This window comes from Salvelinus fontinalis, chromosome 13 (assembly GCF_029448725.1).
Source record: "Salvelinus fontinalis isolate EN_2023a chromosome 13, ASM2944872v1, whole genome shotgun sequence".
Lineage (NCBI taxonomy): Eukaryota > Metazoa > Chordata > Actinopteri > Salmoniformes > Salmonidae > Salvelinus > Salvelinus fontinalis.
The window spans coordinates 44,733,433-44,749,090 of record NC_074677.1 but is presented as its reverse complement, the minus strand read 5'-3'; the positions used below and the strand labels follow the sequence as shown (position 1 = coordinate 44,749,090).

The window sequence follows — 15,658 nt, the reverse complement described above, 5'->3', positions numbered from 1 at the left end:
TGTTACATTTCTACGTGGTACGTTGGGAATGGAGAAAGGCAGGGAGAGTTAGAGGGGGTAAAGGGAGGGAGGGGGATGGATGGATGGGCTGATGGGGCGGGGGCTGGGTGGGCCACCATTACATAAGTGCTCTTTAGAGAGGGGTGTGGTTGGGTTGTCGTGTGTTTGTGCCCGCACCCTTGTTTGTGTTTGCCCACGCATACATGTTTGCCCGTGCCTGTGAGTGTGTGCACGTCTGTGTGTGTATGTGTTGACCACCAATCGTGAGCCGCCCAGTAAAGATTACTACAAGCTTCACGCCGTTGATCTATGGGTGGGTGGAGGGGCATTTCTGGAGCAGCGGACACTTTTTGGTAACATGATACCCTCGCCGGTCCCACTCCCATTCACAAGGGGGCGATAGCAAAGTTTTTTATGTTTTGTGTTGTATTGGTTTTCCCCTAAACATGACACTTTGTATTCAGGACAGAAAGTGAATTGCTTTGCCACAGTTTTTGCAGTATTACTTTATTTATTTACTTTATTGCCAAACAGGATGCATGTTTTGGAATATTTTTATTCTGTACAAGCTTCCTTCTTTTCACTCCTTTTCTGTACAGGTTTCCTTCCTCTCCGGCAACTGAGTTAGAAAGTAGTGACTGGGTGTATTGATACACCATCCAAGTGTAATTAATAACTTCACCATGCTCAAAGGGATATTCAATGTGTTTCTTTTGTTTTTTTTACCCATTTACCAATAGCCATTGGAAAACCTCCCTGGTCTTTGTGGTTGAATCTGTGTTTGAAATTCACTGCCTGACTGAGGGACCTTACAGTATGTGTGGGGTACAGAGATGAGGTAGTCATTCAAAAATCATGTCAAACACTATTATTGCATACAGAGTGAGTCCATGCAACTTATTATATGACTTGGGCTTGTCATGACAAAGGGGTTGAATACTTGTTGACTCACAACATTTCAGCTTTTCATTTAAAATTCATTTGTCAAAGGACATTTTTGGACGATTTTTGTTAGACACGTTCTGATTCAATTCAAAATGTTTTTTTTCTTCCCATTTCGTGCCTACTGAACACAACCCTGGACCCTGCCAGACTGTCTCACTAGTAACAGCCAGAGCCAGAGGTAATACTAGACTGAACAAGTAAGTAAGTGGGAGATGGATAGAGACTAAGAGGAAAGAGAGGGGAAAAGGAAGTAAGGGATGGACAGAGTGAGAGGGAGAGAGAGAACTAGAGGATTTGTGTCCCCCCCAGCATTAGATTCACTCTCAAGGGAGCCTGGTGTAAGTCTCTGATTTGTCTCGCTCTTTCATCTCACACACACTCACTCGCTTAATGTTGGGTCAGTCGCGGTGGTCAGGTATTCTGCCACTGTGTACTCTCTGGTTAGGGACAAATAGCATTCCAGTTTGTTCTGTTGTTTGGTTAATTATTTTCAATGTGTCAAGTAATTTGATGATTTGGGTGTGTCTAATTGTGTTGCTGTCCTGGGGCTCAACGGGGTCTCTTTGTGTTTGTGAACAGAGCCCCAGGACCAGCTTGCAGAGGGGACTCTTCTCTAGGTTAATCTCTCCGTAGGTGATGGCTTTGATATGGGAAGTTTGGGAATCATTTCCTTTTAGGTGGTTGTAGAATTTAACGGCTCTTTCCTGGATTTTGATCATTAGCGGGTATGGTCCTTATTCTGCTCTGCATGCATTATTTGGTGTTTTACGCTGATACACGGCGGCTGTTTTTGCAGAATTCTGCATGCATAGTCTCAATTTGGTGTTTGTCCTATTTTGTGAATTCTTTGTTGGTGAGCGGACCCCAGACCTCACAACCATGAAGGGCAAGTTGTTGAATTTTACAGAATGTTCCCTTTTGTAGCATCGAAGGCCCTTCTTGCTTTGTCTCTCAGATCGTTCACAGCTTTGTGGAAATTGCCTGTGGTTCTGTTTAGGCTGAGGTAGGTATAATTTGCTGTGTGCTCTAGGGCTATGGTGTCTAGATGGAATTTGTGTTTCTGGCAACTGGACCTTTTTTGGAACCATAATTTTTTTGTATTACTGAGATTCACTGTCAGGGCCCAGGTCTGACAGATCTGTGCAGAAGATCTAGGTTCTGCTGTAGGTCCTCCTTGGTTGAGGCCAGAAGCACCAGATCATCAGTAGACATTTGACTTCAGATTCTAGTAAGCTGAGTATGGGTGCTACAGACTCTTCTAGTGGCCTCGCCAATTTTTTTGTTATACGCTGAGTATACCAGACATTAGGAACATCTTCCTCATATCACTTAAGTTTTTATCTATCCAATAAAAATGTACAGTTCAATATGTTTGCATCGCATTTTCAACTCTACTGTCACAAACTGTAAATGTGTCTACTCTGGTATTGGCACGTGCACCTTTGCCAACAGCTCACAGATGCAGTGCAGGTAGGGCTGTGTGGGTAGCCTATTCTACACGATGGGATTAGTATGGATAAGGCTGAAAATATGTGTATTGGTCAAAAGGTAGCGATCATCATGTCAGCAGAATAAGACCCTTGATGTTTATTGAAAGGAGCATCCAGCTCATCACCGTGCACTTTCACCACCCTGTGAAGTCCATCATAGTTAATTTCATCTGTAGCCTCATAAACGGCGTGCTTTCCCGAGTCGCCACACACCATATCTTCGCCGAATCCATGTTGACTTCAATATGATGGTTATTATATCAAGATCTGTGCATAAAGGCATTTCCACCGCCGTTTTGCACATAATACATTTTACCGGCACAAAAAATCCCACCATGTCGAACGAACGAATTATCTGTCGGTATTTATAAAATTGTAACGTAACTTCCTGTTTCCGTCACAGCTGTCGGTTTTTTTTGTACGGTTTGACTTTACTCGCCGAAAAAGTGTGGATGAAAATGTGGTTAGTGTCATGGAAAGAGCAGGTGTCCTTAATGTTTTGTACAGTCAGTGTATATGTTGAAGAGGGTGGGGCTCAAGCTGCATCTCTCTCTCTCTCTCGCCTAGGCCCCTAATATCGAGGGAGGCTTCCGTTCTCTGGTAGCCATGGCAACGGGGCTCTGGCGGGAGTTGGAAAGACTGTGTGATGTAGTCTGCTTGCCCACACCCCTCCCTACCCCCTCCTACACCTCTTCACTGCTACCCCACCCCCTCCCTTGCAACCCTCCGCACAACACACCACTACTGCCAAAGGCGCACGCAAACACAAATACACACAGTTAAACTGACACACACACAAAAATAAATACCTGCTAGCAATACATTTGGATACTCTCTCTCTCTCTCTCGCAATCTCTGGCTCTCTCTCTCTCACACACACACACACACACACACACACACACACACACACACACACACACACACACACACACACACACACACACACACACACACACACACACACACGGTTTTCCGTTAAAATAATAAGAACATTTAACATAAAATTCCATGTCAAATCCTATTGCATGGTATGACCGTTAAGGTGCAATGAAGTTCTACCACAGTCATACAATAGGTGGCAGCATCTGGAATCCGCTTCGGGCAGGTGAAATGTTGTACCGAAGACTACCGTTAACTCACAACAAAAAAGATACCTAGCCAAGTGATTTCAGTTCTTCTCCCGACATTCTCTCAGTTTCGCTCCAAGCGCTCCCTCTATACACAGGCATGCTGTTGACCCAAGCTCCCATTAGGCCTACGGAAATGACTGAAAATCTAACTGATGGGATACACACAAAAAACTGTTGACAAGCTACATTCCTCTGCCAAATCACGCCGACTTCATCACAAATTCAAAATAGACAGGTCGATTAAAGTAGGGAAGTATGTGTTTCAACCATGAGTTGTAGATTTGGAATAATAAATGTGTCTCGTCTCTTTTAGGGTTTTTTGCTAACTGCAATTTTTAAAATATTTTTTTTATTTAACTTTTATAAGCAAGTCAGTTAAGAACAAATTCTTATTTACAATGACGGCCTACTCCAGCCAAACCCTAACCCGGACGATGCTGGGCCAATTGTGCTCCCAATCACGGCCTGTTGTGATACAGCCTGGAATCCAACCAGGGTCTGTAGTGCCCCCTCTAGCACGGAGATGCAGTGCCTTAGACCGCTGCGCCACTTGGGAGTGGCATTTAGAATAGGTTAAGAATAGGTTAAAACCCCCATAAACCTAGGTATGTTCCAGACTGAAATATGCAACAAAGACATCGTTTTTATGAAGGCAAATTGCGTATTCGTAAGAATTAATCTCAGTGCCTACTTTGTTTCATTATTAACAAAAGCCTGCCCACCAATTTCCTTTTATGAAAAATATAATCCCTTTATGATAATGATTGGGACTTAGTGGTAGTTTTGTGATAACTGCATTGTGATTTTCCTTTTAGTTTTAACATTAAAGATTTAATTTTGTTTAAACGTTTGTCTAACACACACACAGATTACTGTAGTATCGCTAGGATGCAGCTAGCTCTATTTTCTGTCCCTGTTCACCCACAGTCAGTCATGGTGTTGTTGTCCAGGGCGAGTTAGTTCTCCTGACTCAGAGACAACAGTAACTCCACTTTGGGGTGTGTGTGCTTGTGTCAAGTTGTGTTGTGTTATTGTTTGTAATAACCAGTCGTCATCAAGACTTTATATTGATGTGTTTGATGTTTGGGTTTGACTGACGGCTCTTTATTGTGTGTGTTCGTGTCATGCACTTAGATTCTGTGTTTTCAACTGTTGTAACCACAATCAACTGTGGGCTCCACCCTGCTTTAAAGCACAGGTTACTGTGTGTGTGTGTGTGTGTGTGTGTGTTAAAGCCCTGCACGGGAATTAATTTTAAGCCCTACCCATGTCCGAGACATTCAGGCCCTACCCGATTTGCTTCTGGCAAATTTAAGGCGAACCCAAAATCTGAAATAACTTCCTACTGTAGTATCCATTAGCTGCTTGTCTGGCTTTCGCTCCCTGCGCTGCATGCGCTCTGTGCATGGCTCTGCTTGTGTGAATATCCATAGCAACGCCTCTGCTTTCTTCACTCTAAAGTCTGACAAAACTCAAGGAACATTATTATTTTGGGGGAAAAAATCTCTGCTGTGGACTCTGATAATATTCTGGTCATGTTTTTGACGAGGTTGAAGCACTTCTGATACCATGATATATACTACGCAGCAGATCACAAGCAAATGTCATTGCTTCAAAATGTTTATGATCAATTTAGTGATAGCCGAGTCCTTCCCATACCCTAGTTATTGATGAAAAAATAGACCTAGGCCGTTTGGGCTCGGGCCAGGTAGCAGAGCTTGTGTGTGTGAACTGGTTGCACAAGTGTAGTGTTTGTAACGCAAGATGGAGGAGAGACTGTCTCTTGTCAGAGATTGCATTCATTTTAGGAGATTGCAAAATATTACCTTTTTATTCAAGAAAGGAGAAACATATTGTTTCAGGTGATTAAAAAAACATATTTTGTTTAGTTACTTTCCTCTTTCCTAGCAAGTCAAGCTAGCTTTCACATAGCAGCCAAGGTTAGCTAGCTTACACATAGCAGCCAACGTTAGCTAGCTTACACAGAGCAGCCAAGGTTAGCTAGCTTACACATAGCAGCCAACGTTAGCTAGCTTACACATAGCAGCCAACGTTAGCTAGCTTACACATAGCAGCCAGCGTTAGCTAGCTTACACATAGCAGCCAACGTTAGCTAGCTTACACATAGCAGCCAACGTTAGCTAGCTTACACATAGCAGCCAACGTTAGCTAGCTTACACATAGCAGCCAACGTTAGCTAGCTTACACATAGCAGCCAACGTTAGCTAGCTTACACATAGCAGCCAACGTTAGCTAGCTTACACATAGCAGCCAAAGTTAGCTAGCTAGTTAACTAAAAGCTAGGTAGAAGATACTATAGCAACACAAACGTCATTATCATTAACTATTCGTAGGCTATTCATATAATATAACTGGCTTGACATCCAATGTTTTATTATTTAACATTATTGTGAAAATAGTACTCATTTATACAGGGCATGTACAGTCATGAAAATTGTGGGGAAATCATGGATATTTAAGCGTTTTGGAAAATGATCAAATCCGAAAAGTAATGGAAATTAAATAATATATTTATGTTAATGTAATTTATTTAGGCACAATTTAAAAATATTTGATAAATTTAACAAAAATCAACATATCGGCCAGGATGGTAATGACACTTGGACAGTTGGACATTACAGCAGCAGGTAGGCATAGCCTATAAAATATGATAGAGAACAAATGAACTAGGTAGCCAATTAAAAACATATCTTGTACCCTCTAGTTAACTGTTAAGCTATTATTAGCTTGTATTAATGTTTTCGTCATGTCCCGAAATATCTTCCACCGACACTCGCAAATTACTTTTTTCAACGATTCATATGACTAATTTAAACTATTATTTTTGACAAAACAAAAGATTCACTTCTCCATTGTATTAGTTGGGATTCGGTTCAATCGCGGTGAATCAAAATAATAATTTGTAAATCATGAACATTAATTTTAGATGTAGCCTTTCTTTTGGATAGTGTGGCTTCAAAACGGGTTTTGTAGATAGTACTTCCAGTTGATTTGGCCATTCAATGTATAAGACATTGCAACTCTACATACTAGTCATCCTGCAAAGTCAATACATCTAAGGTAGCTAAGATAAACATGACTAAACTAGAAAAGGTACATTTCCTGAAAATGTGTGGGCTTGCTTCAGCTGAATAAAATGACTTGTAGCCTACCATAGCCATTTGATCTTTGAGATATTGAATGAGCTAATTATTTCAAAAGTCATAAAACGTATTTGGTTGTGATGTCGCAATGTTTTACATCAAGCGTGGAGGCCTTTATTCCAGTCCCCCTCTAAAAAATACATTTTAGAAATGAGCTGCTCAAGTGGACCTTAAAAAGCCTGCACACCCAGTATTTCTCCAGACTGAGTGTTGACCATGTGTTTTATATAGTTGCCTAACAGGTGTTCAATACTGATCAAAAATATAAATGCAACATGTGAAGTGTTGGTCCCATGTTTCATGAGCTGACATAAAAGATCCCAGAAAAAACGTATTTCTCTAAAATGTTTTGCACAAACTTGTTTGCATCTCTGTTAGTGTGAATTTGTTATTTGCCAAGATAATAGATCCACCTGACAGGTGTGGCATATCAATAAGATGATTAAACAGCATGATCATTACACAGGTGTACCTTGTGCTGAGAACAATTAAAGGCCACTATAAAATGTGCAGTTTTGTCACAGATGTCTCAAGTTTTGAGGGAGCTTGCAATTGGCATGCTGACTGCAGGAATATCCACCAGAGCTGTTGCCAGAGATTTGAATGTTAATTTCCCTTCCATAAGCTGCCTCCAACATCGTTTTAGACAATTTGGCAGTACGTCCACACAACCGCAGACCATGTGTATGGTGTCGTGTGGGCGAGCGATTTGCTGATGTCAACATTGTGAACAGAGTGCCCCATGGCGGCGGTGCGGTTATGGTATGGGCAGGCATAAACTATGGACAGTGAATACAATTGCATTTTATCAATGGCAATTTGAATGCACAGAGATACTGTAACGAGATCCTGAGGCCCATTGTAGTGCCACAATGTTTCAGCATGATAATGCACGGCACCTTTGTCGCAAGGATCTGTACACAATTCTCAAAGCTGAAAATGTCCAGCCATTGACGAGGAGTGGGACAACATTCCACAATCAACAGCCTGATCAACTCTATGCGAAGGAGATGTTGTGTTGCTTGAGGCAAATGGTGGTCACACCAGATACCGACTGGTTTTCTGATCCACACCTCTACCTTTTTTTAAGGTAAAGTATCTGTGACCAACACATGCATATTTGTGTTCCCAGTCATGCATATCATTGTGGCTGGCTGGGCGCAGTGCGCGCTAACCAAGGTTGCCAGGTGCACTGTGTTTCCTCCGACACATTGGTGCGGCTGGCTTCCGGGTTGGATGCGCGCTGTGTTAAGAAGCAGTGCGGCTTGGTTGGGTTGTGTTGGCCTTCATAAATTCTGTCATTACGCTCCCGATATTGGCAGTAATGGCTACACCAGGGGTCGGCAATCTTTTCCATTTGGAGTGCAAATTTATCTTACCATTTCTACAGATCTGCGTGCCAGTTATGCTTTTCATATGCACATTTTCGTGGAGCAGTTTCTTTTCTTTTATAATAGTCTTTGCATCTCAAAATCGTTGTCGTGATTAATAAAAAGTATATCTAAATGAAAATGAAAATGATACAAATATCTATTGTCATAGCCAACTATGTAAAAATAGCCTACATAAAGGCAACAAATAAAAACATTGCAGCCCGCAGGTAGAAAATGACCTGATCAAAATAAATCACATTTGCTATGCATGGACTGTCTGCTATCTGTCTGCCAACTATCAGCTTGGTCCAGCCTGAAGTTGGTGCTGACAAACTTTGTATCAAATATTTTGGACCCTCGGAGTTTCCTGCGCCAGTGAACTCCGGACAGACAGCTGTAGGCTATTTGCACAAGGGAAAATAAGTAATCAGGTAGTCCTATTTTCCGAGCATGACCATTTTCCCCTTTCTCGCAGTGTGGTTATGGAAAGGAAGAGAGCTGGTCATATTTTTCAAATAGGCTACATTGAGGAACGATTGTCATTCTCAATGTATGTAAAAACAGACTTTGTTTACTTGCATTTTGAGGTGAAGAAAACATTTCTTTGAGAAGCTCGACATTTGTGGTGGTGACAGTCAGAAGTACTATCAGATTCCCAAATGGGCACATTTATATGCTTACATTTGCACGCAGGCTAGGTAGCCCATAGGCCTACAGTTGAAGTCGGAAGTTTACATACATCTTAGCCAAATACATTAAAACTCAGTTTTTCACAATTCCTGACATTTAATCCTAGTAAAAATTCCCTGTCTTAGGTCAGTTAGGATCACCACTTTATTTTAAGAATGTGAAATGTCAGAATAAAAGTAGAGAGAGTAATTTATTTCAGATTTTATTTCATCACATTCCCAGTGGGTCAGAAGTTTACATACACTCAATTAGTATTTGGTAGCATTGCCTTTAAATTGTTTAACTTGGGTCAAATGTTTCGGGTAGCCTTCCACAAGCTTTCCACAATAAGTTGGGTGAATTTTGGCCCATGTAACTGAGTCAGGTTTGTAGGCCTCCTTGCTCGCACACGCTTTTTCAGTTCTGCCCACACACTTTCTATAGGATTGAGGTCAGGCCTTTGTGATGGTCACTCCAATACCTTTACTTTGTTGTCCTTAAGCCATTTTGCCACAACTTTGGAAGTATGCTTGAGGTCATTGTCCATTTGGAAGATCCATTTGTAACCAAGCTTTAACTTCCTGACTGATGTCTTGAGATGTTGCTTCAATATATCCACATAATTTTCCTCCCTCATGATGCCATCTATTTTGTGAAGTGCACCAGTCCCTCTTGCAGCAAAAGCACCCCCACAACATGATGCTGCCACCCCCGTGCTTCACGTTTGGGATGGAGTTCTTCGGCTTGCAATCCTCCCCCTTTTACCTCCAAACATAACGATGGCCAAACAGATCTATTTTTGTTTCATCAGACCAGAGGACATTTCTCCAAAGAGTACGATCTTTGTCCCCATGTGCAGTTGCAAACCGTATTCTGGCTTTTTTTATGGCGGTTTTGGAGCAGTGGCTTCTTCCTTGCTGAGCGGCCTTTCAGGTTATGTCGATATAGGACTCGTTTTACTGTGGATAAAGATACTTTTGTACCTGTTTCCTCCAGCATCTTCACAGGGTCCTTTGCTGTTCTGGGATTGATTTGCTCATTTCGCACCAACGTATGTTAATCTCTAGGAGACAGAACGTGTCTCCTTCCTAAGCGGTATGACGGCTGTGTGTTCCCCGTGTTTATACTTCCGTACTATTGTTTGTAGAGATGAACGTGGTACCTTCAGGCATTTGGAAATTGCTCCCAAGGATGAACCAGACTTGGAGGTCTCCAATTTTTGTGGAGGTCTTGGCTGATTTTTCCAATGGTGTCAAGCAAGGAGGCACTGAATTTGAAGGTAGGCCTTGAAATACATCCACAGGTACACCTCCAATTGACTCAAATTATGTCAATTAGCCCATCAGAGGCTTCTAAAGCCATGACATCATTTTCTGGAATTTTCCAAGCTGTTTAAAAGCACAGTCAACTTAGTGTATGTAAACTTCTGACCCACTGGAATTGTGATACAGTGAAGTATAAGTGAAATAATCTGTCTGTAAACAATTGTTGGAAAAATTACTCGCGTCATGCACAAAGTAGATGTCCTAACCGACTTGCCAAAGCTATAGTTTGTTAACAAGAAATTTGTGGAGTGGTTGAAAAACTAGTTTTAATGACTCCATCCGTGTGTATGTAAACTTCCGACTTCGACTGTGTATACTTCTATGCATAGTCAGGTGCTCGTCCTTGTCAGAGTTGTCCACTCTGACAATGAGAACTGTAAAATACTGTAATAATAATAATATATTGAATGCATTAACAGAAATTACGGTAACAATACAAAACAATGAAGGTTAGAAAATCTGTGAATTAACGGTGAATGTAATACTGGTGATACTGGTGTATGTCCGCAATGGATTAGTCCACTGAGAAATGCATCAATCAAAATGTGCCATAACCATTTAGTTTTTTGCAACTGCTCGACTAAAAAATGATCAGTCGACCCAACAGCCTATCGACCAAACAATTGACCAGTTGACTTAATGTGATCAGCCCTAACATACAGTACCAGTTAAAAGTTTGGACACACCTACTCATTCCAGGGTTTTTCTTTATTTTCTACATTGTAGAATAATAGTGAAGACATCAAAACTATGAAATAGCACATATGGACTCATGTAGTAACCAAAAATCAGTTAAACAAATCAAAATATATTTTATATTTGAGATTCTTCAAAGTAGCCACCCTTTGCCTTGATGACAGCTTTGCACACTCTTGGCAGTCTGTCATCCAGCTTCATGAGGTAGTCATCTGGAATGCATTTCAATTAACAGGTGAGCCTTGCTAAAAGTTAATTTGTGGAATTTCTTTTCTTTATGCATTTGAGCCAATCAGTTGTGTTGTGACAAGGTAGGGGTGTTATACAGAAGATAGCTCTATCTGGTAAAAGACCAAGTCCATATTATGGCAAGAACAGCTCAAATAAGCAAAGCGAAACGACAGTCCATCATTACTTTAAGACATGAAGGTCAGCCAATCCGGAAGGAGTATTTGAAAGTTTCTTCAAGTACAGTCGCAAAAACCATCAAGCGCTATGATGAAATTGGCTCTCATGAGGACCGCCACAGGAAAGGAAGACCCAGAGTTACCTCTGCTGCAGAGGATACGTTCATTAGAGTTACCAGCCTCAGAAATTGAAGCCCAAATAAATGTTTCAGAGTTCAGGTAATAGACACATCTCAACATCAACTGTTCAGAGGAGACTGCGTGAATCAGGCCTTCATGGCCGAATTGCTGCAAAGAAACCGCTACTAAAGGACACCAATAGTAAGAGGAAACTTGCTTGGGCCAAGAAACACGAGCAATGGACATTAGACCAGTGGAAATCTGTCTTGGTCTGATAAGTCCAAATTTGAGATTTTTGGTTCCAACTGCCGTGTCTTTGTAAGACGCAGAGTAAGTGACTGGATGATCTCCGCATGTGCGGTTCCCACCGCGAAGCATGGAGGAGGTGGTGTGATGTTGTGGTGGTGCTTTGCTGGTGACACTGTCTGTGGTTTATTTAGAATTCACGGCACACTTAACCAGCATGGCTTACCACAGCATTCTGCAGCGATACGCCATCCCATCCCATTTTCAACAGGACAATGACCCAACACATCTCCAGGCTGTGTAAGGGCTATTTGACCAAGAAGGAGAGTGATGGAGTGCTGCATCAGATGACCTGGCTTCCATAATCACCCGACCTCAACCCAATTGAGATGGTTTGGGATGAGTTGGACCGCAGAGTGAAGAAAAAACAGCCAACAAGTGCTCAGCATATGTGGGAACTCCTTCAAGACTGTTGGAAAAGCATTCCAGGTGAAGCTGGTTGAGAGAATGCCAAGAGTGTGCAAAGCTGTCATACTTGAGTAAAAGTAAAGATGCCTTAATAGAAAATACCTCAAGTAAATTCACCCAGTTAGAAACTACTTTAGTGAATGTCTAAAATTATCTGGTTTAAAATGTACTTAATTACAGTGTTGGAAAAAGTTAAACATTTTCTTACGTAAGTAAAAATCAAATGCTATACATCCAATTCCTTATATTAAGCAAACCGTCTGGCTCAGATTTCTTGTACTTTTTAATTTACGGACAGACAAGGCCATTCTCCAACACTCAGACAATTTTACAAACGCAGTATTTGTGTTTAGTGAGTACGCCAGATCGGAGACAGTAAAGCTGATAACGCATTATATTGATAGGTGCGTGAATTGGCTCATCTTGCTGTCCTGCCTGAGCTTTCCAAATGTAACTAATTTTGGGTTTCAGAGAAAAAGTAAAAAGTACATATTTTCTTTAGGAATGTAGTAGAGTAAAAGTTGTCCAAAATAGTAAAGTGAAGTACAGATTCTCCAAAAACGACTTAAGTAGTTTTACTCTCTCTCTCACACCACAGCTATCTAGTTGTCTAGGTAGTACTATAGCTGGAACACAACATTGTTGACTCCATCATCATATGGACCTTAACCAAGGGCGTATGACCGTACTCTAGTGTCTATTTCTCTCTCTCCTCTCTTCTCTCTATCTGGCTGTGAGTAGAAATCCATTACCCCTTTGAACTCTTGGCTCTATTAAGATTCACCTCAGGCTTTAGGCATGACCTTCAGGGCCACGGCAGAGAGCTATTGACTGGAGACAGATAAGCTTGGAGAGAGTGAGGGGTAGGAAGGGAGAGAGAGAGAGAGAGAGAGAAAGAGAGGGTCACAGAAATTGGGAGAGGTACCGTTTGCACTTGCACTCACACTCACCCCCTGCCTCCTTTTCTCTACTCTCTCTCTCTCTCCTCCTGCCTACTTTTCTCTACTTTCTCTCTCTCCCCCTGCCTCATTTTCTCTACTCTCTCTCTCTCTCTCTCTCCTCCTGCCTCCTTTTCTATACTCTCTCTCTCTCCTCCTGCCTCCTTTTCTCTACTCTCTCTTTCCTCATGCTTCCTTTTCTCTACTCTCTCTCTCTACGCTCTCTTTCTCCTCTGTCTTCTCTCTCTCTCCTCCTGCCTCATTTTCTCTACTCTCTCTCTCTCCCCCTGCCTCCTTTTCTCTACTCTCTCTCTCCTCCTGCCTCCTTTTCTCTACTTTCTCTCTTTCCGCATGCTTCCTTTTCTCTACTCTCTCTACGCTCTCTCTTTCTCCTTCTGTCTTCTCTCTCTCTCTCTCCTGCCTCCTTTTCTATACTCTCTCTCCCCCTGCCTCCTTTTCTCTACTCTCTCTCCCCTGCCTCCTTTTCTCTACTCTCTCTCTCCTCCTGCCTCCTTTTCTCTACTTTCTCTCTTTCCGCATGCTTCCTTTTCTCTACTCTCTCTACGCTCTCTCTTTCTCCTTCTGTCTTCTCTCTCTCTCTCTCTCTCTCTCTCTCTCTCTCCTGCCTCCTTTTCTCTACTTTCTCTCTCTCCCCCTGCCTCCTTTTCTCTACTCTCTCTACACTCTCTCTTTCTCCTTTTCTCTACTTTCTCTCTTTCCTCATGCTTCCTTTTCTCTACTCTCTCTACGCTCTCTCTTTCTCCTTCTGTCTTCTCTTCTCTCTCTTTCTCCTGCCTCCTTTTCTCTACTCTCTCTACGCTCACACACACACACACACACACACACACACACACACACACACACACACACACACACACACACACACACACACACACACACACACACACACACACACACACACACACACACACACACACACACACACACACACACACACACACACAGAGACAAAGCATTGTTTCTCTCACCTCGTGACCTATTGATTTCCTCCTTTAGAATAACTTAGTGACTTAGTCAGAGCCTATTGGAGTTCAATTGAGTTGACTGCCAGAGCTATAGGTTCCCTCTCAGCTCTCCATTGCCATAACCAACAATGCAATATCAACACCAGCATTGCAGTGCAGTAGCATGAATGAATACTTTATTGTACCATAGGGAAATGTGTCTGGCAACAATACAGGCTATTCCTGGCATACATAACACATCACAAGACATACACCCGTGCATAGCAAGCCATTCACGTTTAAAAAAAAAAAAAATGTAAAAATGTAAATGGCATCAGCTACTCTGCATCTGGTGACCCATTTATATGGCAGAGTTGTTGAATTAAAAGTGAGAGTCAACACCCCTCTCGTCTCTTGCCAACCTTCCAGGGTGTCTGACACAGTTCTGCCACCAGTATTGTTCTCTCGGTTACTTCCTTCATTTAACGTGTCGCCGTCGCCTTTACCCAATCACTTTGTTAATGGGCCCATACATTCTCTCTCTCTCTCTCTCTCTTCATCCCGTAAGTCTCCTCTCCATCTCTCTCAATCTCTTTCTCCCCTCCCGTTCTCTCTCTGTGGTGATGGTGGGTGGCTGCGGTGCAGGTCTGGAGGCTTAGCTTTTATAGACGTGCAACGAGATAGACCGAGGTCTATATATAAAGCAGCGCTGGGAGGGTAGCCTACAAGGATAGAGAGGGAGGCGGATCACTCCGAGACCGTGCAGGGAGAGAGATGGAGGCTGCAGGGAAAGGATAGATGCTTAGCTCAAAGTACAAGGATATAGAGGCAGAGGCTGATGATGGGGGGGGGGGGGGGGGTCAAGCTGTTAGTCATTGCCTAGAGAATACAGGGTTAGAGACTGATAGAAAGTCACTCAGTATAGAGTACAGAGAGATACTCAGGATCTCTGAGTGTTCAGTGGTGTAGTAGTAAAAGTAGGCGCAGAGAACACTTCAACGCTGCCCTCCATGCCTTTGTTCTTACAGGAGACCTCTCATCTCTGCCACGCTGACGCAGTCCTTCTCCCATTCGCTAGGCCTTTTGCTAATACGCTACAGCCTCAGGATCTCAATGGCGTCGTCTTCTCTTTGAGACCAAGCCTTCGCTCTGGCACAGACGTCAATTCGACGTCTGTTCAACGTGGTTTCAATGAAATAAGGTGGAAGCAACGTTGATTCAACCAGTGTGATCCCAGCGGTTTGCTTGAATTAGATGGTATAACCTATCGTTGCCTAACTACTGACGCCACTGTCTGTGTGTGAGGTGGCCAACGTTATCTCTCAGTGTTTGTGAGCTCTCCACTGCTCATACAGTCACTGTGTTTGTCCAAAATGGCACCCTATTTCCTATATGCTGCACTACTTTACACCAGAGCCCTGTGCACTATATAGGGCCTGAGAACTCAACTCTGGACCTCGGAGCAAGTTTCACTGCTTTTATAAATGGTTTCTTCTAATCAGGCACTTATTTAGACACCAGGTGGGTGTAATTCATTATCAGGTAGAACAGAAAACCAGCAGGCTTCGGGACCTCGCAGGGTAAAAGTTGAATACCCCTGAAATAGGGAATAGGGTGCCATTTGTTAGTGTGTAGTAGGAACGGGGTGAGTGTAATTTTTATCTGATTTTCAGGAGCATTGTTTTAAATGTTTTAGCTGAGAATAATGGGTGTGTATTTGTA

The 15,658-nt window shown here is 42.4% G+C and overlaps 1 protein-coding gene across 3 annotated transcripts in view; it reads left to right on the top strand.

Annotated features, from left to right (window-relative positions):
- klf8 (Kruppel like factor 8) overlaps window positions 1-15,658 on the top strand; it is a 108,051-nt gene that overhangs the window by 63,429 nt on the left and 28,964 nt on the right. The window lies entirely within an intron of this gene.